Below are 21700 nucleotides of genomic sequence, written 5' to 3' on the forward strand. Positions count from 1 at the left end.
ACGTGAGCCTATTATCTGCTTGCTGTACAAACGCATTTTCTTTGCATTTCAGTCATGCCCTGACCTTGGAGAGGACGATGTAAAGGGGAACGCCTGATTAACTTTCCATTTATAAACCAATTATTTTACTATTGGCATCTTCATTCTGCAATCACTGACATAAAATCTTTTACAAAACAAAATGTAATAAACGAGAAATCGATTGGACTTTTTTAAAGTTTGCTTTGAAGTCAGCCATTAATAAGAAATGTACTTTAATAAGAGAGCTCTGTTTGTAGTTCTTCGACATCAGAGCCCAGCTGTGTGGCTGCTGGAAGAGATGAAGCCACATTCAGCCAAGGCTTAGGAACTCTTCCTTGTTCATCTTTAACTGCAAGGACAGAGGCATACTATTTTTCTTTTTATTATTATTATTATTATTATTATTATTTTTGGTAGAGAGGGGGTCTACCTAGGTTGCCCAGGCTGGTCTCAAACTCCTGGATTCAAGTGATTCTCCTGTCTTAGCCTCCCAAAGTACTGAGATTACAGGTGTGAGCCACCACACCCAGCCAGTACCAGAAGTACTGCTTTTCTACTTAAAAAAGAGGGAAAGAATGTTTTCATGTAGATCTTCGCATGCTAAAATCACACCAAAACCTCATGCAAGGTCAATGAAGAACAAAGTTATCTACTCTCACCACAGAATCTTTGCATTGACTATCACTGTCCCGGACACTCTTTCCTAGAGGTCAGCATGGATCCCTCCTTTATCTTCTTCAGTTCGTCATCAAGTGTCACCTTTTGGTGAGACCTTCCCTCACCTCCCTACTGACAATTATGAACCAGCAGCCCCGACCCCCGCATCCCTTCTCCACCCTGCTTTCCTCCATAGCACTCCCAGGCTTGACATTCCTTACATTGCGTCCACTTCTCCCTTTTGATTATTGCCTCCCCACCATGAGAATGTAAACTCCATGAGGACAGGAAGATCCCAGCAACACCTAGAACAGAAGCCAACATAGAGCCAGCACTCAATAAATATAATGAGACATATACATAAAGTATTTACAATGGAAAGTCAAAATACCACTGCCCGTCATGAACAAGTCATTCCCCTTCTCTCCACAAAGATAGACAGTGTGGCGAAGCCACTGCCCAGGTGAGCCAAGAACAAAGAAGAGAGAGAAAAACTGCTTCTGTTCTCCCACATCAGATAAAAAGCACCGTGCCTTCCATGTCACCTGGGAGCCCAGACTCAGGCAACTACCATGATCCCTGCCCACACCTCCACCTGCAACTCCAAAGGGAAGAGGGGTAATATTCCCTCTGGCTTCTAGCTTGCTTGTGGCTTGCTGGTGAGTCGTATCCAGGGCCAGCTCCATGGAAACTGCTGTAGTCATACCCACGGTCCCACACTCAGAAGAGTCCCAAGCTTGGTTTCATGCTCTGCTGTGGCCATCTGGAAATTCTTGCCAATTTTACCTTTGAACTTGGGACAGTGGAGCATGCACGTGAGCAGAAGAGATTCGTAAAACCAAAAGAAAAACTTTATATTTTAGTACCTTTACCAGCACTTTTTCTCTGCTTTTTCAACAAGCAGATCCACATTTTCTTTTTGTACTGAGCCCTAAAAATTATGTAGTTGGTCCTGGATGCATTCATGTTCTTTGTGGAGGGAAAACTTTCTAAGGTGGAGAAAATCCACTCTGTCTAATGGTTCTGTCCTCCCAACTTGAAAGAAGCGCAGTCATCTCTTTTTGGCTAACAACAGCAACAACAAAGTTTAGATTCTACTAAATCCCAAATCAAGGAGAATAATTGAGCTGACGAGTTGCTTTGAAGGCAAGAAATAATAGAGAAAAAACTTTTATAAAAATAATTACTGGAAATGCTAATAAGAGTAGCTGGGAAACTACTTTTGTTGTTGGGAAGCTATTTTTGTTGTCTGGAAACTTCAGAAGGCTATTTATTGAAGTCATATGACAATTTATACTACATGTGCACCATGTACCAAAAGGGAATTATTTAATCCACCTCTTCCCAAGGGAAGAGTCAGGATTAGTAGACATAAAACCCAAGGCTTTACAAATACTGAAGAGAACTTGGCTATTCAACAATTATGCATATTAATAAATGGCAAAATGCATCATTAATTCTATAACTTTCTAATTTTGAGAAAACTCCATAGACTCACAGGTTAAATTAAAATAGAAAAAAATTAAATGTATTGCTAAAATTTAAAAGTTAGATGGGTCATTCACATGCTGAATGATAACGATACCCCAATTTGATAAATTTCAACAGATCAAAAAGTTCAACTTCATCTAACTTGTGATGGTTAATACTGAGTGTCAACTCGATTGGATTGAAGGATACAAAGTATTGATCCTGGGTGTGTCTGTGAGGGTGTTGCCAAAAGAGATTAACATTTGAGTCAGTGGGCTGGGGAAGGCAGACCCACCCTTAATCTGGAGGACATAATCTAATCAGCTGCCAGCAAACATAAAGCAGGCAGAAAAATGTGAAAGGAAAGACTGGCCTAGCCTCCCAGCCTACATCTTTCTCCCGTGCTGGATGCTTCCTGCCCTCGAACATCAGACTCCAAGTTCTTCAGTTTTGGGACTCAGACTATACACACACACACACGCACACACACACATATACATATATATATATATCTTCTATTAGTTCTATTCCTCTAGAGAACCCTGACTAATACACCAACTGAGTCATATTTTCCTAATTTGTCAATCCTTCCCTATTTCTCTATCTCTACTATTCTATGAAAGATAATACAAGACCTAGGAAATAAAATCAAACACCTACAGAAGTCAGACATGTAACGTAAACATGTGAACCAGGCTGAACACAAGATAGAAGGGGTAAGACAGTGGGACTGCATGTGTACCTTCTAAAACTTGTTTGAGGCAGAATGTTCTTTTGTTACCCAAGCTGGAGCACAGTGGCACAATCTCAGCTCACTGCAACCTCCACCTCCTGGATTCAAGCAATTCTGCTTCAGCCTCCTCAGTAGCTGGGATTACAGGTGTGCACCACCACACCCAGCTAAACTTTGTATTTTTAGTAGAGACGTGATTTCACCATGTTGGCCAGGCTGGTCTCAAACTCCTGACCTCAAGTGATCCGCCCGCCTCGGCCTCCCAAAGTGCTGGAATTCTACAGGTGTCAGCCACCGTGCCCGGCCACTTTTTAAAATCAAGGGATCTTCTGAATCTTTAATCAAGTCAGGATCTTCTGAAAAGCAGAAACCAGGGCAGGATTCAATGCACAAGTAATTTATTAAAAGAAGTGCCTATGAGTCTCTTATTCAGGCTGCTATAACAAAATATCATAGACTAGGTGACTTATAAACAGCTGAACATGATTTCTCACAGTGCCAGAGGCTGCAAGTTGGACATTAGGATGCCAGCAGCAGGGTTAGGTTCTGGGGAGGGCTCTCTTCTGGGTTGCAGGCAGCTGACTTCTTGTTACATCTTCATATGGCAAGATAGGACAAAAGAACTCTGAGTATTTTTAAAGGGCACTAATACCATTCATGAGGCTCCACCCTCATGAGCTAATCACCTCCCAAAGGCCATCACATTGAGATTAGAGTTTCAACATATGAATCTGGGGGGCAAAGACATTCAGTCTACAATGGAGAGAACATGAGGAGCAGACTACCAGAGATGTTAGACCATCATGTAGGTCTGACCTCCTTGAAGGAGAGAGGGAAGGAAGCAAGGTGAATTAGATGCTTCCTCAACTACACTGCATTTCTCCAGGAAGTTCTGCAAGGCCAGTTGGGAGGCCTTAAGCCACAGTCAGAGGCATCTCACCTCTCCCAGAAACAGGCCTGTCTGGGTATCCCACCTTGCTCAGTCATGAAAACAAGGTCTCAGGCCAATCAGTGATAGATTTCAGAGCATAGCAGCTGGGGCTGTTGGTCAACGATGCCACCTGCTGTCATAGATCTGAGGCCATTCTCATATCCTCCATAGTGCCCAATAGAATATACCTGGTCAGCAATCTGAGCTCGCCCAGGCCCTTGGTAAACTCTCATGCTTCATCATCTCACCAACTGTCATCTCTCCACACCTATACCTCACTACCAACCAAATGAAAGTTTAGCTATCCATTCCATTCAGAAACATGGAAAGAATTCATTCCTTGAAAAACGGACCTTGCAGGACCTGTGCTAGGAGCAGACACAACTTCAAAACAAGCTGTCCTTACAGACCTGTTGGAAGTCAGTCACTGGAGTTGCCTTCAGGCCAGAAAGTTTGCATCAGGTGTTCAGGTTGTTCTGTTTCCCCACAGAGGTCACAATGCCCTTGACTGAATGTGGCTCCATGGTTGGATAAGTTATGCAGGAATAAACCACAATTTAAAAATCATAATAATAACAAATGTTTATGCCAGCTTTTGAATCATAAAGCAATTTCCCACCCTTTCCTTTCCGTACAGAAAAGTGTTCCCCTTAGGAAACTTCCAGTGATACCACTGCTTCTTCCATGGATGCAAAAAACAGTGCTAGTGTTGTATTTTCAAAGGTGAGAAGGGAAAAAAAACAGCACTACCAAACTAAGGACCTGTGAAAATATCAGTAGCAGTGTTGCCACACAGAGAGACTGAAAATATAATGGCTGCATTCCCCAAGGTAGTCTCAAGTTACCAAAATCATTCTGTGGAAGGCCAAGAGAAAATAAAGAAAAAAGATCCCTGTAAATACGGAAGCAGTGAAGAGAGCAGCAATAGAAGGGCAGCCTTTTAAAAACACAAAGGAATTATGAAACATGAAGGAAGATTAACAGCTAAAGCTTCACAGGAACCAGAAGAAAACAGGCAACTGTCAGAAAGCCCAGGAACCCTCATACTCAACGTGTTCCCCAGAAAACACACTGCCCTAATGTGTGGTTTTTTTTTTTTTTTTCCAGGAAATGGAAACCCCATTTCTTCCACTGTACTCATCAGAAACCTGTCCATGTTTGACAACTTCTCTCCTTCACTCCTATACAACACATCACCCAGTCTTCTTGGTTTCATTTTCTCTTGAATCCATCTACTTCTCTCAACCCTAACGTCCACCCTGGTCCAAGTGAAGGTCACATTTTGCCTACTTTTTAACGATGGACCATCCAACTGGTCTCCTTGAGTCAACTCTTGCTACATGCCCCCATCATTCTCTAAAGAGTCCTCAGTGGTCCTCTTAAAACATAAATGTAATCCCAGCACTTTGGGAGGCCGAGGTGGGTGGATCACCTGAGATCAGGAGTTTGAGACCAGCCTGCCCAATATGGTGAAACCCCATCTCTACTAAAAATACAAAAAATTAGCTGGGTGTGGTGGCGTGTGCCTGTAATCCCAGCTACTCTGGAGGCTGAGGCAGGAGAACTGCTTGAACCCAGGAGGCGGAGGTTTGCGGTGAGCCAAGATCATGCCACTGCACACCAGCCTGGGCAACACAGTGAGACACCTCTCAAATAAATAAATAATTGGGATCATATTGTTCCACTGTAGTCTAAACCTCTCCAGTGGGTTCCAATCCAGTTGTCATCACAAAAACCCTCATGCTTGACAAGATCCTGCATGTTTGTAACCCCTCCCTTTCTAATATATCCGCCCCATCTCCTCAGTCCCTACACAGCAACCGCACAGGCCTTCTTTGGGTTCATCAAATATCGTGCTCCATCTTACCTCAGAGCCTTTGCAAATACTGTTCCCTCCACCTTTCCTCCCTCTCTTTGCCTATTACTTCCTGCATTTCCTGAAGCGCAGACGCCAGTTCCTCAGGAAAACCTTACCTAACATGCCCTGCCTACCCCATCCCAGAACAACTCAGTCTATAACACTTTTTGCAGCATGGTTGACATTTTTAGCATATTTGTAGGGTGGTTTGATTAATCTCTGTTTTTCTATCTAGACTTAATGCAGAAACTATGCCTGCCTTTAATTTTCTCAATCATTCCACCTATGGCTAGCCCAGCATCTGGCGTATGAATGAATAATTGGATGGATGGATGGATGGATGGATGGATGGATGGATGGATGGATGGTCAATCGATCCATTGATTGACTGATTGCTAAGTACCGGAATATTGTAGAGCCATAAGCCAGAAATATTATAAATCCATAAGCCATCTTTCCAGGGGCAGAAATAAATATCAAATGTAGATAGAGGCTAATGGGTAAATATACCACTTTTTTAATGTTTTCATTGCTGAATAGGTACCATATTCACATACTTCAAATCTAAAAGGTGTCCACTGAGAAGATTTGCTCCTGTTCTATGTCCTTCTACTCCATTTTCCACTGCCTTTATAAGTAACTCATTCAATAAGTATCTTATATTCGTTGTGTTTCTTTGCACAGATACAAGTAAATGTTATTTTCACTTTCTTACACAAAACAGAGAATAGTATACACAGTGTTTTGACACACTGGATGTTGTCGTTGCTTTTGTTTAACCGAACAACACAATCCAAAGCTCTCTGATTCATTCCCTAAGAGCTTTCTTCCTCTTTGTATAGCTCTGTGGCAGTCCATTGTATGGATGCACCATCCTTTATTTAACCCTTCCCATCCTGCTGCTTAGTCTTTTGCTATTTGAAACAAGGTGATAATGGGTAACATTGGGCATATGTCATTTTGTACCTGTCTGGGTCAAACCATAGGTCACTTCCTACAGAAGTGGGATAGCTGGGTCAGCTTGTAAACGCACTGGTGGTTTTGATAAATTGCTATCCACAGAATCTTTTTTTAAGACAAGTTCTCACTCCATCATCCAGGCTGGAATGCAGTGGCATGATCTCGATTCACTGCATCCTCCACCTCCTGGATTCAAGCAATTCTCCTGCCTCAGCTTCCCAAGTAGCTGGGATTACAGGCACATGCTACTGTGCCCGGCTAATTTTTGTGTTTTTAGTAGAGATGGGGTTTCACCATGTTGGCTAGGCTGATCTTGACCTCCTAACCTCAAGTAATCCACCCACCTCGGCCTCCCAAAGTGCTGGGACTACAGGCATGAGTCACTGCGACCCATAGCATTTTAAAGTAAAGGTTCATAAAAGTTGAATAAAGGTAAGTTAGGAGGTGGTGGAGTAAGCCTTAAAGGGAGAAATGTCTGGGTTTGAATATGAGTTCTATCCATTATCAGCTTTGTCAGCTTGAGTTAGATAAACTCTCTGAGCTTCAGTTTCCTCATCTATAAAATGGAGACAATATTCCTCTCCACATGGCTGAGGATGAAACAGAATAACACACATGAAGCATTTAGCTTCTTCTCTTGCATGCTCTCACGCAATCCATCACTTCAAACATCACCCATCACAGGAAGGCTCCCGAGTCTCCTTCTTCAGCTGAAACCTACCCTGTTTTTCCAGGTACCTGCTGAATTCTTCCTCTTGTATGTCTTGTATGCCCCCAATTTTTGTTTTGTTTTGTTTGAGACAGAGTCTCACTCTGTTGCCCAGGCTGAAGTGCAGTGGTACAATCTGGGCTCACTGCAACCTCCGCCTCCTGGGTTCAAGTGATTCTCCTGCCTCAGCCTCCTGAGTAGCTGGGCTTACAGGCGCACACCATCATGCCCAGCCAAGTTTTTGTATTTTTAATAGAGACGGGGCTTCACCACGTTGGCCAGGCTGGTGGCCTCAAGTGATCCGCCCACCTCAGCCTCCGAAAGTGCTGAGATTATAGGTGTGAGCCACTGTGCCCGGCCCCACGTCTTTAAATTACAAAATATCCAAAACAAAACCTTCTCAAAAATGCCGTTTAAAACTGTATTATTTTCCTGCATTCCCCATTTACCCAAAGACCAAGATAATGAGAGTTTTCTTCTTCCCCCCTTCTCCCTTTACCCACACTCTCAGTTCAGTCACCAATTCCTGATAATTTTTTTCTCTCCAAATCTTCTGGAATCTGTTTCTTCCATTTATTTCCATTCTGACCCAGAACAGGTGTCCAAGGTTTCCCAACCAGACTATTGGGAAAAAAGGGGGCCAGACTAGTCTGACTGAGTCTGGTCTCATAACCTTTCAGGACAACCTCTCTAACCAGTCCTAAAGTGATCTTTCTAGAATACAAACCAGGCCTTGTTTCTCACTTGTTTGCCCTCCACCTTCTGTGGGCGGTGTCTAAAGGAATAGCATGTAAACCGTATAAACCACAGCCTTCTCCCAGGCCGCACCTCCAGTCCCTCTCCTGGCCTCTGGCCACAGTAAATTTCTGCCTTCCTCTGGGAAACTCTCTCTCTCTCTCAAGCCTCCTTCTCTTTGCACAGGGGACTTTTCTACAAGCTGTTCATTTGCTCATTCATTCAGCAAATATTTTTAAGAGCCTGTTATATGCCAATTATCCTTTAACTTTAAAAAGGATGGTCTGACATGCCCCAGACTACTGACCTCCTAGAAACTTCACTGATGTAACAGACCCCTGAATTTGCATAGAGTTCACCTCCCACCACTGGTACACAGGTGTCTTCTAGGACAATGTTTCCCAACCTTGACACTATTGGCATTTGGGGAGAGATAATTCTTTGTTGGGGTTGGGGGCTATCCTTTGTGTTGTAGGGTGTGCAGAAGCATGCCTGAACTCTATCCACTAGATGCCAGTTGCTCACATCAACCAATTATAACAACCAAAATATCTGCAGATGTTCCCAAATATCCCCTGGGGCTTAAAATCATCCCAGGTTGATGCCCTGTATTCGGGCATCTATGATACTTGCAACTCCCAGATCAGTAAGTCCAATTAGCATGATGTCACTAATGGGTGAGCCAGAGCAATGTTCAGCAGAATGTCAGTATGATCAAGATCCCTGCAAACATGCAGATAGTGAATGTATACTGTTGTCCTTGCCACAGAAAGGCCAACCACTGCAGAGTCCCTCTAGTGATGGAGGTTGAGAAGAAATCATTTGCCAGATCAATAGTCACATATGAAGTTTGAGAATGTGTGTTGCTCTTCATCAGTAAATATAGCAAACCCAGTACGATAGCTTCAAGGGGGCTATCACCTAATAGCATGTGCCATAATTTATCTGGTTTTTACAGGGACACAGTGGGTAAACTGAATGGAGATATTATGGGGACCACCACCTTGCAGCTTTGATGTTCATGATGACAGCAATCATCATGACAGCAATCTGCACTTCCTCCTAGAATGCCTTGTTATTCCTGATTACCATCTTGAATAACGGGGAAAGAACAGTTGCAGATATTTTACTTGGCCCTTCCCACCATGTTCCTTACTTCACAAGTGAGAGTTCTGCCAACCACTAAATATATCTATCCCAATTACATATTTGGGGATCTGATAAATAACCACAGGGTAGTTTTTGGACCCAGTGGACCAAATGGACTCATTGTGAAACAGACTTGGGGTACAACTCTATTTATCACCTGACTTCCTAAAACTGCCAATCTAACAGGGGACAGGGCGGGTGGGGAGGGACAGCATAAGGCATTTAAGATCCCTTGGTATTGAAGCAGCTACGTTTTCTGGTGTAAATACCTGGGGTTCGTCATCTCACACGGGGAAAATTTAGGACATGGACACACATGAGGCATTTAGGAGCAGAAGTTTAATAGGCAAAAGAAAGAGAAAGGAAAACAACTCTTTCTCTAGTGAGAGAGAGGGAACTTCTGAGAGGAAAAGGCCTGCTGGGGGCGGATGTGCCAGATTTTATAGTCAGGCTTGAGGAGGCGGTGTCTGATTTACATAGTACCCACAGATTGGTTTGAGGCGGTGCCTGATTTACATAGGACTCACAGATTGGTTCGAGGCAGTGTCAGATTTACACAGGGCTCACAGATTGGTTCAATCAGGTATGATGTTTACATACCACTGGGGAAGGCTGGCCACCCCACCCTAGTCTTATTATGCAAATGAACTTTCCCCTTGGCTGGGTCATCTTGTCTGCTCCTTACCGTAGACCCATCTTGAACATGATTGGCACAGCTGCCAGCATCTATGTCTGCAGCTTGATTTTTTTTTTTTTTTTTTTTTTTTTTGTGAGACAGAGTCTGGCTCTATCACCCAAGCAGGAGTGCAGTGGCGCGATCTTGGCTCACTGCAAGCTCCGCCTCCCAGGTTCAGGCCATTCTCCTGCCTCAGCCTCCTGAGTAGCTGGGACTACAGGTGCCCACCACCACGACCGGCTGACTTTTTGTATTTTTTTAGTAGAGACGGAGTTTCACCGTGTGCGGCTTGATTTTACAGGCTGCTCTTTGTTAGAAAATGATTTGGGGCTGCTTTTCATTAAAGGAAAAACCTTACTGAGGGCATCCGTATCCTCACTATCTGCCTAAGTAATTTCTTCTTAACTCCTGTGTCAGTATCATCTCAAACCTTGTGTATTACTAATCCTCAAAAAGTCTGAATTGTCCCCATTCTCCGGCACTAGTTACTTGGGGAAATGGCTGCAAATTCCTTAAACGGGAAGATTAGAAGAACACATTTTCATGTATACTGTGGAAAATAGCAGGGTCCTTCTTCAAGGAGGCCTAAGTCTTCCCCTCAATCCACGCATCAGTCATTGCAATAAAAAATTGGGGACTCTCACTCAGTTTTCAGATGTATTTGGTTGGTGCAAAAATAATTGCGATTTTGCCATTAAAAGTCATGGCCAAAACCACGGTTACCTTTGCATCAACCTAGTAAGTCAGTTTGAAAACTTTACTTCAAGCTAGTTTTCAAGCTGGCTTACATTTGAAAACTGAGACTGATGTCAACCTTCTATTCTCCAGCTTTCTTTCTTATTATACAATCTTAATAACACCCTAGTTATCTGTCCTTCTGTCTCATGTCTAGGAACACCATGATCTCTTAACCATTGCTACAAATCTCTGAAGGTTGAGGCATCCTAAGTACTATTCTGCAGTGCTTCCAATTATCATCATTATGGCCACCTTGCCTCTGGTGGTTATGAGCTGTCATCCAGTTTTATAATTCTGGAATCTCATCATCCCCATTGACATAAAGAAGTTCAGTTCCAGCTGGGTGCAGTGGCTCACGCCTGTAATCCCAGCACTTTGGGAGGCCGAGGCAGGAGGACTGCTTGAGGTCAGGAGGTCAAGACCAGCCTGGCCAACATGATGAAACCCCATCTGTACTAAAAATACAAAAATTAGGTGGCCATGGTGGTGGGTGCCTGTAATCTCAGCTAGGGCAGGAGAATTGCTTGAACCCGGGAGGTGCAGGTTGCAGTAAGCCCGGATTGCACCAATGCACTCCAGCCTGGGCGACAGAGTGAGATTCCTATTAAAAAAAAGAAGAAGAAGTAGTTCAGTTCCTTGGAAGTGTCTGTACCCATTACCCCTGCCTACAGAAGACAGACACTAAGCTTCTCAAAGATGTTAGTGAGCCCTTCACTTGCGTACTCCTGCTGCATTCATAGCAAAAGTGTCTCCCAGTCTTTTTCAGGAAACACAGTGATGTGGCAGGTTCTCAAGATTTACATAGTAAATTCATTCTAACATTCCCAACTCCTTGAGTCTTAGCCCCTTTCTCAAAATAATGCCAGATACGCTCCAGCATCTCCACCTTATCAATTGCAGCCATCATCCTATCTAAACGTCATGGAGCTGTCTCAAAAGATTATTAGGACCAGCTCCAGGTAATCATGATGATCTAACACCCTCAAGATACGCTACTACAAGGTGTTTGCTAATTCATGCTTGCCAGCTCCTGTAAGCCTTCGACACATAGACTGTTTTCTCCTGGAGCAGGGATTATACTTCCTCATTGAAGCTGTACTCAGGCCTGACTCTGGTTGTTATCCAGGAAATAATGAAAGATAGTGGGGACAGATCTGGAGAAAAACAATGGTCAATGTGTAGAGCACCTCCAGGTGAGGTCATAGTCTAATGCCCTGGGAAGAGGAGGCTGTTCTCTCCCTAAGTTGCTGGGAACAGCTTCCGCCAGCCAGGAAGCTTCAGGGAATTGAGGACTACAATATTCTCAGCCTTGGCCATGCAAACATCACCATCCAAGGTCTTGGTGGTCTACTCTCCCATCAGGTCTTTACTTTGACACTGAGGAGCTGTTAAGGCTGTGCATCTTGCTTCTTTTGCATTTCTGCCACCCTTATAATCAGACCCTGGGTTTAAGAACCTTCTGTCCTGCGGGTTTTAGAGATGAGAACCTCCACTAAAGTGACTTCAGAAATACTCTGGCTTTCAGACAGGGCCTCAAGGTGGCAATTAGCTGCCCTACACTTGTTATTTTCTTTTTGCAAGGCTTCCAATGCCTTCAAAAGTTACTGCCCACATCCAAGTCCTTAGGGTTATTATTGCTCCAAAATGCATCAAGTGTCTCAGTGTCTTGTTAAGTCAGTACTTTGGCTTCCTCCTCTACCTCATCCTAATTAGCTTCAGATAAAAACTTTTGTAATTGTGATGCTGCAGAATGTCAAAGATTGTCACCATCCACTTGCTACTACCAAAACCCATCAGAAGCTCTGCTTTCTAGGGCCACGTTTCCCTGGACAGTAGAGCCTGGGGCACACGTTTATGTGCTAAGACTTCACTGACAAGTGCAATCCTGGGGAAGCAGGAGTATGAGGGAGACCAGTGAGGCAAGGAAGAGGAAGACCAAACACAAGGGCATGGGTTACTGAGCTCCTACGGTTTTTTTCTTTTCTTTTTTTTTTTTTTTGAGACGGAGTTTTGCTCTTGTTGCCCAGGTTGGAGTGCAGTGGCGCAACCTCAGCTCACTGCAACCTCCACCTCCCAGGTTCAAGTGATCCTCCTGCTTCAGCCTCCCAAGTAGCTGGGATTCCAGGCATGGACCACCACACCCAGCTAATTTTTGTATTTTTGGTAGAGACAGGATTTCACCATGTTGGCCAGGATGGTCTCGAACTCCTGACCTCAGGTGATCTACCTGCCTCGGCCTCCCAAAGTGCCGGAATTACAGGCGTGAGCTACCGTGCCCGGCCTACTGAGCTGCTTTATAATAGCCTGGATGATGGCTTGATCTCATATAATGTCCTCAGGAAGGTCACATGGATGCTTGCATCTCAGAACAGTATGTGGGGCGGGGCATGAGGTGGAGAAAGGAAAATAATCAGCCAGCCTATTCCTATCCACCACCTACTGCTAGGCAAAGTTGGCAACAGGGGGGTTTAGTTTCTCCATGCTTTCTAGATGCATGCCCCAGCCTCTTCAGGTGAATCTTCTTCTAGCCAATTTAGTACTGCATGGAAAGCAACTTGGCCTATACTACAGGCAGCAACAATGGCAGCAATGAACTGACTTTGTGAGTGCAGGAGCAGCATAAGCCATGGCTGGGGCCAAGTCAGCCAGTGGGCAAGAGAGGTAGGCAGCTCTTTGGTGGTACAGAAACTGAGTCAGAGACAAGCCCTAAACTCAGGCCTCACACTTGAATATAAATAAGCTCATTTCAGCACAGGCACAAAATGCAGAGACTAGCAAAGTCATGTGAAGTCCTATCTGATCCTTTGCAAACTCATGCCCTTAGTTTTTGGGGTTTGGGTGGGTTGTTTTTTTGTTGTTGTTTGTTTGTTTTTGTTGTTAGAGACAAGGTCTCTGTCACCCAGGCTGGAGTGCAGTGGCACAATCACAGCTCACTGCAGCCTCGAGCTCCTGGGTTCCAGTGATCCTCCCACCTCAGCCTCCAAGTAGTTGAGACTATAGGCACGTGTCGCCACACCCAGCTTATTTTATTCTCTCTCTTTTTTTTTTTTTTTTTTGGTAGAGACAGTATTTTGCTATGTTGCCCAGCTGATCTCAAACTTGTAGCCTCAAGCAATCCTCCTGCCTTGGCCTTCCAAAGCACTGGGAGATTTTGTTTTTTAGGCTGGGTGTGATGGCTCACACCTGTAATCCCAGCACTTTGGGAGGCTGAGGTGGGCCAATCATGTAAGGTCAGGAGTTTGAGACCAGCTTGGCCAACATGGTGAAATCCCATCTCTACTAAAAAAAAAAAAAAAAAAGCAGTGGTGGCTCACACTTGTAATCCCAGCACTTTGGGAGGCCAAGGCCGGTGCATAACTTGAGGTCAGGAAATCAAGACCAGCCAGGCCAACATGATGAAACCCCGTCTCTACTAAAAATAACAAAAATTAGCCGGGTGTGGTGGCATGCACCTGTAATCCCAGCTACTCAGTTGGCTGAAGCAGGAGAATCACTTGAACCTGGGAGGTGGAGGTTGCAGTAAGCTGAGATCATGCCACTGCTCTCCAGCCTGGGTGACAAAGTGAGTGAGGCTCCATCTCAAAACAATAAAAATAAAAATAAGAAACAAAGCTACATAACAGCTAAAATGTTGACATTTCCTTAATGCATTAATTGAACCTGAGACATTAACCACAGATTTTCAGGGAATTATGCCTGTTCAACCAGTAAAGCTGATGTAGGAAACCAGAATTGGTTTAAATGATGAATTGTATCCCATTGGGTACATTCTTTCAGCTCACTATTGCTATTCTGTCTTGTGGATTTTTGCTTAATTAGCTAGACAGATTGCATAAATTCTGCAATTCTGTTTTTACTTTAACTATGGCCAGAGCTCCTTTTCAGTTTCTCATAGCTTTCTACCCTTTAGTTGCTAGACATCCCCCATTATAAGGCAACGCAAAGTGTGTGCAAGGGACAGAAGTTTGTATATCTTAAACTACAATTTGGTAAAACACAAGACAAAGGGAGGGAAGGAGGGGGTGAGAGGGTGAGAGAGAGAGAGAGAGAGAGAGAGGAATAAAAGTCCTATTTGTACTTACCTTGAATTTGGGGGACTTGAAATATTTTAATTGTAAAATGTACTATATTGGGCTTCATCACAGATTTCGCTCTTAAAGGTACATTGACATGACCATATTATATTTTATCTAAATTAGGAAAATTCTCTTTAAAGACCCTGCATTGAATCTTTTTCATGCTAAGTATCATTTTGTGATATGAATAATTGCAACTGATTTTTATCTGTTGTATATATTCACATTTATCCATAAATCTTTCAGGAGGCTAGCCCTGTATTTTACATGTTTGGTTTAGGACTTAGTATCCAGAGCGTGCTTTGCTCTTATATTAAATGAATAATACAGTGCAATACAAGCCAATACAGACCAAAAACAGGAGCAACAACAGAAATGCATTCAATGGTATGACAGTAACTTTGTCATGCCAACAAGGTCCTCCTTGTACCTCCTTTGTACCCATTTGTCTTGGGTACAAAGTACACAAGACAGTGCACAGTCATTATATTTTTCTGGTTTTGCGTTCAGTAAACCAGCATTCATGTGGCATTTGAATACCAAGACAGGGCAAAGTTTAGACAGTCACCTTCCATTTTCATCTTTCATTATGAGACTTGACGTAACCAGCTGCCTTTGAAGTGCATGGCATGAACATGCCCATTTAACTCCCTGCTCTGCCAAAGGCATATGGAGGAACAAGACTGGTTGTCTTGATGTACAGAGAGCCAGCACAGTGTTCATCTATAATACGACTATGGAGAGGGGAGAACTTTTAATAAAAATATCCTGTATTTCAACATGAATCTTTCAGACTGGATGAGAAAGGATTTCTTAGACACCCAAGCTATTAACACTTGGTGGCCAGTCACGGAGCACACTGCCAGGCACACAAAAGCCTCCCTCAAAACCATGCATTTGCTTTAGGTCCTTAACTATTTCCAATTTATTCATTTTCTGCAATATGGTAGGAAAGAAACTTGCACAGATGAGAACCACATAGGAAAACACGCTAGGGATATGAGTTTATTTTTTAATTTTTTAACTTAAATCTTATTTAAGATTATTTTTTAATTATTAAATTACTGATTTTTTAAATTTTACAAATAACAGCCAATTGCATAAAAATAATTTATTCAATAATTCATTTTTTCTCCACTGATTTAAAATGCCTCCTTTGGCTGGGCACAATGGCGCATACCTGTAATCCCAGCACTTTGGGAGGCCGAGACAAGTGGATCGCTTGAGTCTAGGAGTTCAAGACCAGCCTGGGCAACAAGGTGAAACCCCATCTCTACAAAAAAAAATACGGAAATTAGTGGGGCATGGTGGCACATGCCTATAGTCCCAACTACTCAGGAGGCTGAGGTGAGAGGATGGCTTGGCCCTGGAGGTCGAGGGTGTAGGCAGCCATGATTGTGCCACTGCATTCCAGCCTGGGTGACAGAGTGAGACTCTGTCTCAAAATAAAATAAAATTAAATAAAATGCCTCCTTTATCGCATGCCAATTTCCCATGTATAATCCTCATACAGTTGAACATCTTAAGAGCAAAGACTAAGATTTCCCAAAGATGCAGCAATTCTGCCTCAAGACTGCAATACAGAAACTCTGCCCGAGTTTCCAGCCTGCCTGGCCCGGCCTACAGAATTCAGAATCAAGACTGCAATGTCAACTCTTTATTTTATTCTATCTGTCTCTTGATCTATTCCTACACCAGCATCTCTCTCTTTTAATTACTGAAACTCCATAGTTCATCTTCACCTCGAGGAATGTGAAAATCTCTCCATTATTCTTTTTCAAAAGTATCTTGCCTTTTCTACTGCCTTTGCTTTTTAACTTTAGAATAACATCTGCAACAGTATCATCATCTACATTCAGCCTCAAAGGAAGTTCCTTCCCTTCTTCCTTTATCCAAGGTATACTAATTAAGCATCTACTGTGTGAGGGCCACTGTGCCCAGGGGCTGCTCTCACAATGATCCCAAGTGTCACAGAGCCACAGTCTAATAGACTACAGACTAGTTAATAGTGATTTTCCGGCCAGGCTTGATGGTTCATGCCTGTAATCCCAGCACTTTGGGAGGCCAAGGTGGGTGGATCACTTGAAGTCAGGGATTCAAGACCAGCCTGGTCAACATGTGGAAACCCTGTCTTTACCAAAAAACAAAAATTAGCCAGGCGTGATGGCATGCACCTGTAGTCCCAGCTACTCGGAAGGCTGAGGCAGGAGAATCACTTGAACCCAGGAGGTGGAGGTTGTAGTGAGCTGAGATTGTACCACTGCACTCCAGCCTGGATGATGAAACAAGACCTGTCTCAAAAAAAGAAAAGAAACGAAAAGAAATAGTGAATTTCCACAGTGCAATGTAACGGGAGAAATAAAGGATGCCTGGATACTCAAAGGAAGGACTCAGTTCAGATTTAGAGGTTCAGGAAAGGTTTCCTTAAGAAGTGATAGCTAAGCCTCCACGTAAGCAAAGGAGTTGGCCAGAAAAGCAGAAAGGGGAGAATATTTCAGGCAAGCAGAAGAACAAGGTAGAAGGTAAGAGAAGGTAAGCTCAGCCAAGAGACTCAATGGAAAATGTTCAATGCGACTGGAAGGTGGAGGCCAAGGCCAGGGGCCTACAAGCTGTATTAGGGAGTCTATACTCTTTCCAAGAGCAATGAGCTGCCTTAGGAAGGGTGTTGAGCGGAAGAGAGTAAGGAAAATGTGTCAGAACATCTGATAGTCATTGACTATCCAAATGTTCCCCCACCCTTCCCAGCACAGTTTTGCTCCGTGGTGAGGCAGTGCTGTGTGAGGAGCTCTGGCCAAGGCACAGTGAGTGGAAGTGACCTGTGACATTTCCATGCTGAAGCTTGTAAAAACTGGTACTTGACCAGGCACAGTGGCTCATGCCTGTAATCCCATCACTGTTGAAGGACTAGGTGGGAGAATCACTTGAGGTCAGGAGTTTGAGACTGCAGTGAACTATCGTTGTGCCACTGCACTCCACCCTGGGTGACAGAGACCTTGTCCCCCAAAAATAAAAAATAAATAAATTTAAAACTGGTTCGTGACCTTCCACACTGGCTGCCACAGCAATCTGGAAGCCATGTGCTGAGATGGTGGCTTCCATGTATGGAAACAGCCTTGATCCCCATGTCACCACAAGGACAGCTGCCCTGGAGGCTTACCCAACCCACACTGGAGTTTTCGTGAGCCAGAAAGAAATCTGTGTCATGTAAGCCATTGAGGTAACAAGGTTTATTTACTGCAACAGGTGCAAACTGACTAATAAAGTTTGCAAACATGATCCAATGATTGGGATCCAAGTTTTCAAAGCTCTACAACGACATTAAAAATCCTTGTCATTTCTAGCAAAAAAACATGTCTTCCTGCTTTTGAAAGAAGGGACTAAGATAAACTCATGTCACTGCTTTGCCTTTTCAGGGGGTTACAGCTACTTCATTGATGAGCACATTACTCTGCTAAGCGGATGTGAGATTCCTCCTGTTTAGAGAACTGTAAGTAATCTGTGATATTCCTCTCTCTCTTTTTCCTTCTTCATGGTTCCACCTTCCTTGATGATGTATGTGCTTCTTTGTTCTTTCAGGCCTGGCCCTTCTCCCATCTGTCTTCAGCAGTGAGATGGTCCTGGCTGGTAACTCAAAGGTGGCCACGCAGCAGCTACAGCCACAAACCGTGTCTTCACACCCAGCCCTGCGGCCCCCTCCCAGGGCAGGACAGTCTCCTAACACTGCTGCTCCCGCAGGTGGAGGAACCTGAGGTCAAGCCTTGCCTGGTCTTTTATGCTTTGCATGAACTTGGATACATTCCCTGACTTCTCTGAGACTTAGTTTCTTCTTCTGCAAAATGAGGATGATAATGCTTACTTGAGGGTCTTATGGAGATTTATAGGGAATAACAAATGTAAAGTTCCCAGATCAGTGCCTGGCATAGGATAGGAATTTCCTAAGTCTGTTTTCCTTTTTCTCTTGCCCTTTCTTCTGAGGAAGAAGCTGAACCTTCTCAGATCTTCATGGTTTAATTCCACATCTATCTATCTAGGCCTTTTGATGGGTAAAACTCCATGCTTGAGTGTAGAGGATGCAAAAGATGGAACAATCTAGCTGGGGAGGCAATATGTACTCATGGGGAAAGGTTAACAGGCTTATTAATTAAATGTGTAAATGCCCAAGTGTTTAATATAGATCACAGTGCTCAAGAAGTTCAAAGAAAGAAGAGACACACCTGGGTTCCTGGGATTCGGGCTAACGATTGAGCACAAGGAAATGGGAAAAGAGAGGCCCTTCCTGCCTTCCTTCCCAAGGCCAAGTCTCCCCACTGCTGAATTGGCTACTCTTTCTAATCCAAGATGGTCATCAAATTAATAATGAGGAAGATACAGATTTTCTGACCAGCTCAGTCCACTCAAACCAGATACGTCCACAGGTACCATCTAATGATTCAGAAAAGTATAACAAGTATACTTTTGAATGAATTTGCCCACCCAGCACACGCTCTTGGAAGGCCTGCTCAAGGGTAGATACACTGGTTGTACTTCACACTGAAGGTTGGGACTTTGCCTGGCACAATTTGCTCAGGTAGACCCTAACACCCGCCCCAGGCACACAAAGAGGATTCCCAGAATAGCATAAGAGATTCCCATCGCTCTGTAAACATTGCACACAAATGCCCTCAAACTCCTAATTCTGGCGGCATTAGTTCCTTATTGATAGCACTTTCAGTTGGTTGAACTGTTTACGTGGCTATGACCAGCACATATAACTTTCGTCAAAAATCTAACAAAGCTCCAGCCACCATTCCCAAAGGAGAATGTGGATTTTTGTGTGATCCTATCATATTAAAAATGCAAAACTATGTAAAGTATGCAATATATCCACTTACCTAAGATTCTAACATCAAATACCACAAAGGCCTGGATCGAAGCAAAACAGGTCAATAGTGACAGGTCAGAAATTTTGTGTCTGCTTCTTTCCACCTCCTCAGGTACATGGAAATTTGAGGGAATAGAAGGCTTAAATTCAGATTTTAAGGTAGGCAGGATCCAATAGCTGCTAAAAAAAAAAAACCAGCAGCTGGTTAATAGAGGTATAGTGTTGTAAACAAAGGTGGACAACAATCCCACAGTTCTTTCTCCATATATGAACAACATATAGACCCCACATGTTCAGACCTGGAAGGTGGCCGAGTAGTGATGACTGTTCTTCTTCAGCATCAGAAAGCAGTGAGGATGGTCAGAAGACAACAAGACAGAGAAAACACTAGTGTCATCCTTAAATGTTGCAAGAACCGTAGTGTGAAGGCAGCTAGGTTTTCCCTATAGTTCCGAAGAGCAGCACTAAGACCAACAGATAAAAGTTACCAGGAGGCAAATTTCACCTACGTGTGAGGGAGACCTTTCAAGTAATGAAAAGCCATTCAAAAACCGGAAGAGCCACAGGAGGTGATGAGCGTCCTGTCACTGACAATTCCTACAAGGAATTCCTACAAGGCTGCCTTTCACTTTCTTGGCTGCATGGAATTTCAGGGGATCATGAGATTCTTCAGGCTTCGAAGTCAGGTTTTGTAGAGAATTTCCACATGGACAGAGAGGTTAGGATGGGTGTCCTCAAATGACTGCCCATAAGCTAACCGAAAATTCTTACTTCCTTTGATAATATTTTCTTCCACTACGAAGGTTAAGAATTTCCTGCATGTAGGGCTTAATACCTAGGTGATGGGTTGATAGGTGCAGCAAATCACTGTGGCACACATTTACCTATGCAACAAACCTGCATGTCCTGCGCATGTATCCTGGAACTTAAAATGAAATGATTTTTTTTTTTTTAAATGTCCTGCTTCAGATTATCAGTGAGCAACCTAATCGCATCATTAATGTTTCTGGTCTTTTTCCCACCTGACAGACCACATGTAGGTGAAATTTGTCTCCTGGTAACTTTTATCTGTTGGTCTTAGTGCTGCTCTTTGGAACTATAGGGAAAACCTAGCTCTCTTCACACCGCGGTTCTTGCAACATTTGAGGATGACACTAGTGTTTTCTCTGTCTTGTTGTCTCCTGACCATCCTCACTGCTTTCTGATGCTAAAGAAGAAATTCTCTACAAAACCTGTCTTCGAAGCCTGAAGAATGGTGCTCAATGGCATTTGTGTGATTCTCTCCCCGCCCCATCCCAAAGTCACACCAGCACTCATACTAAAAGCTGTCCACTATAAACCTCATCATTTATAATGCAAAAAGGGAATCATTGATTTTGAGCTGATTAGTCATCATAATGCTTTTCTCTTATATGTACTTAATCACTGTGGTTTCTTCGAGGATGGAAAGCTTTCCTTTCTGTGGGAGGATCTAAATAGCTCTCTAAACAGACACCAGCTGGGCAAACAGTGCAGAGAATTTCAGCACAATGTGATAAGAGCAGCCATACCCACAACCCAGGTCGCTTCTCAGTACAGCAGCCAAATTAGAAATAGCTACTGAGCAGATCCTTTTGATCTAACCGTAGGATACATCCATTTCTTTCTTTCTTTCTTTTTTAGACAGAGTCTCACGCTGTGACCCAGGCTGGAGTACAGTGGCGCAATCTTGGTTCACTGCAACCTCTGCCTCCCAGGTTCAAGCGATTCTCCTGCCTCAGCCTCCCAAGTAGCTGGAATGACAGGCACCCGCTACCACACCTGGCTAATTTTTTGTATTTGTAGCAGGGACGGGGTTTCACCATGTTGGCCAGGCTGGGCTTGAACTCCTGACCTCAGGTGATCCACCCGCCTCAGTCTCCCAAAGTGGTGGGATTACAGGCATGAGCCACTGCACCCAGCCAGGATGCATCCATCTCTTAAGAGAATGCTATATCCAGTTTCACGGTTAGTCGCCAAACCTGAAAATGATCAATGTATCATGGAATCGGAATGTGGCTCTCCCAGGATGGGAAACGGACAGAGCTGGTGCAGCACCCAAGCAAGGAGGAAATGGGAGAATGTCAGCCATGGGATAGGGGTAATGA

General features: G+C 43.7%; 1 long non-coding RNA gene across 1 annotated transcript in view; it reads right to left on the bottom strand.

Moving 5' to 3' along the window:
* Window positions 1-428: 428 nt before the first annotated feature.
* The window catches only part of LOC104680122, a 30837-nt gene continuing 9565 nt past the window's right edge, over window positions 429-21700 (bottom strand). Inside the window, exons 3-4 of the long non-coding RNA XR_750411.2 lie at window positions 15894-15986; window positions 429-577 (exon numbers count right to left, since the gene is read on the bottom strand). This is a non-coding gene — a long non-coding RNA (uncharacterized LOC104680122). The remainder of the gene's footprint in view (window positions 578-15893; window positions 15987-21700) is intronic.

This window comes from Rhinopithecus roxellana, chromosome 13 (genome assembly GCF_007565055.1).
Source record: "Rhinopithecus roxellana isolate Shanxi Qingling chromosome 13, ASM756505v1, whole genome shotgun sequence".
Taxonomy (NCBI): Eukaryota; Metazoa; Chordata; class Mammalia; order Primates; family Cercopithecidae; genus Rhinopithecus; species Rhinopithecus roxellana.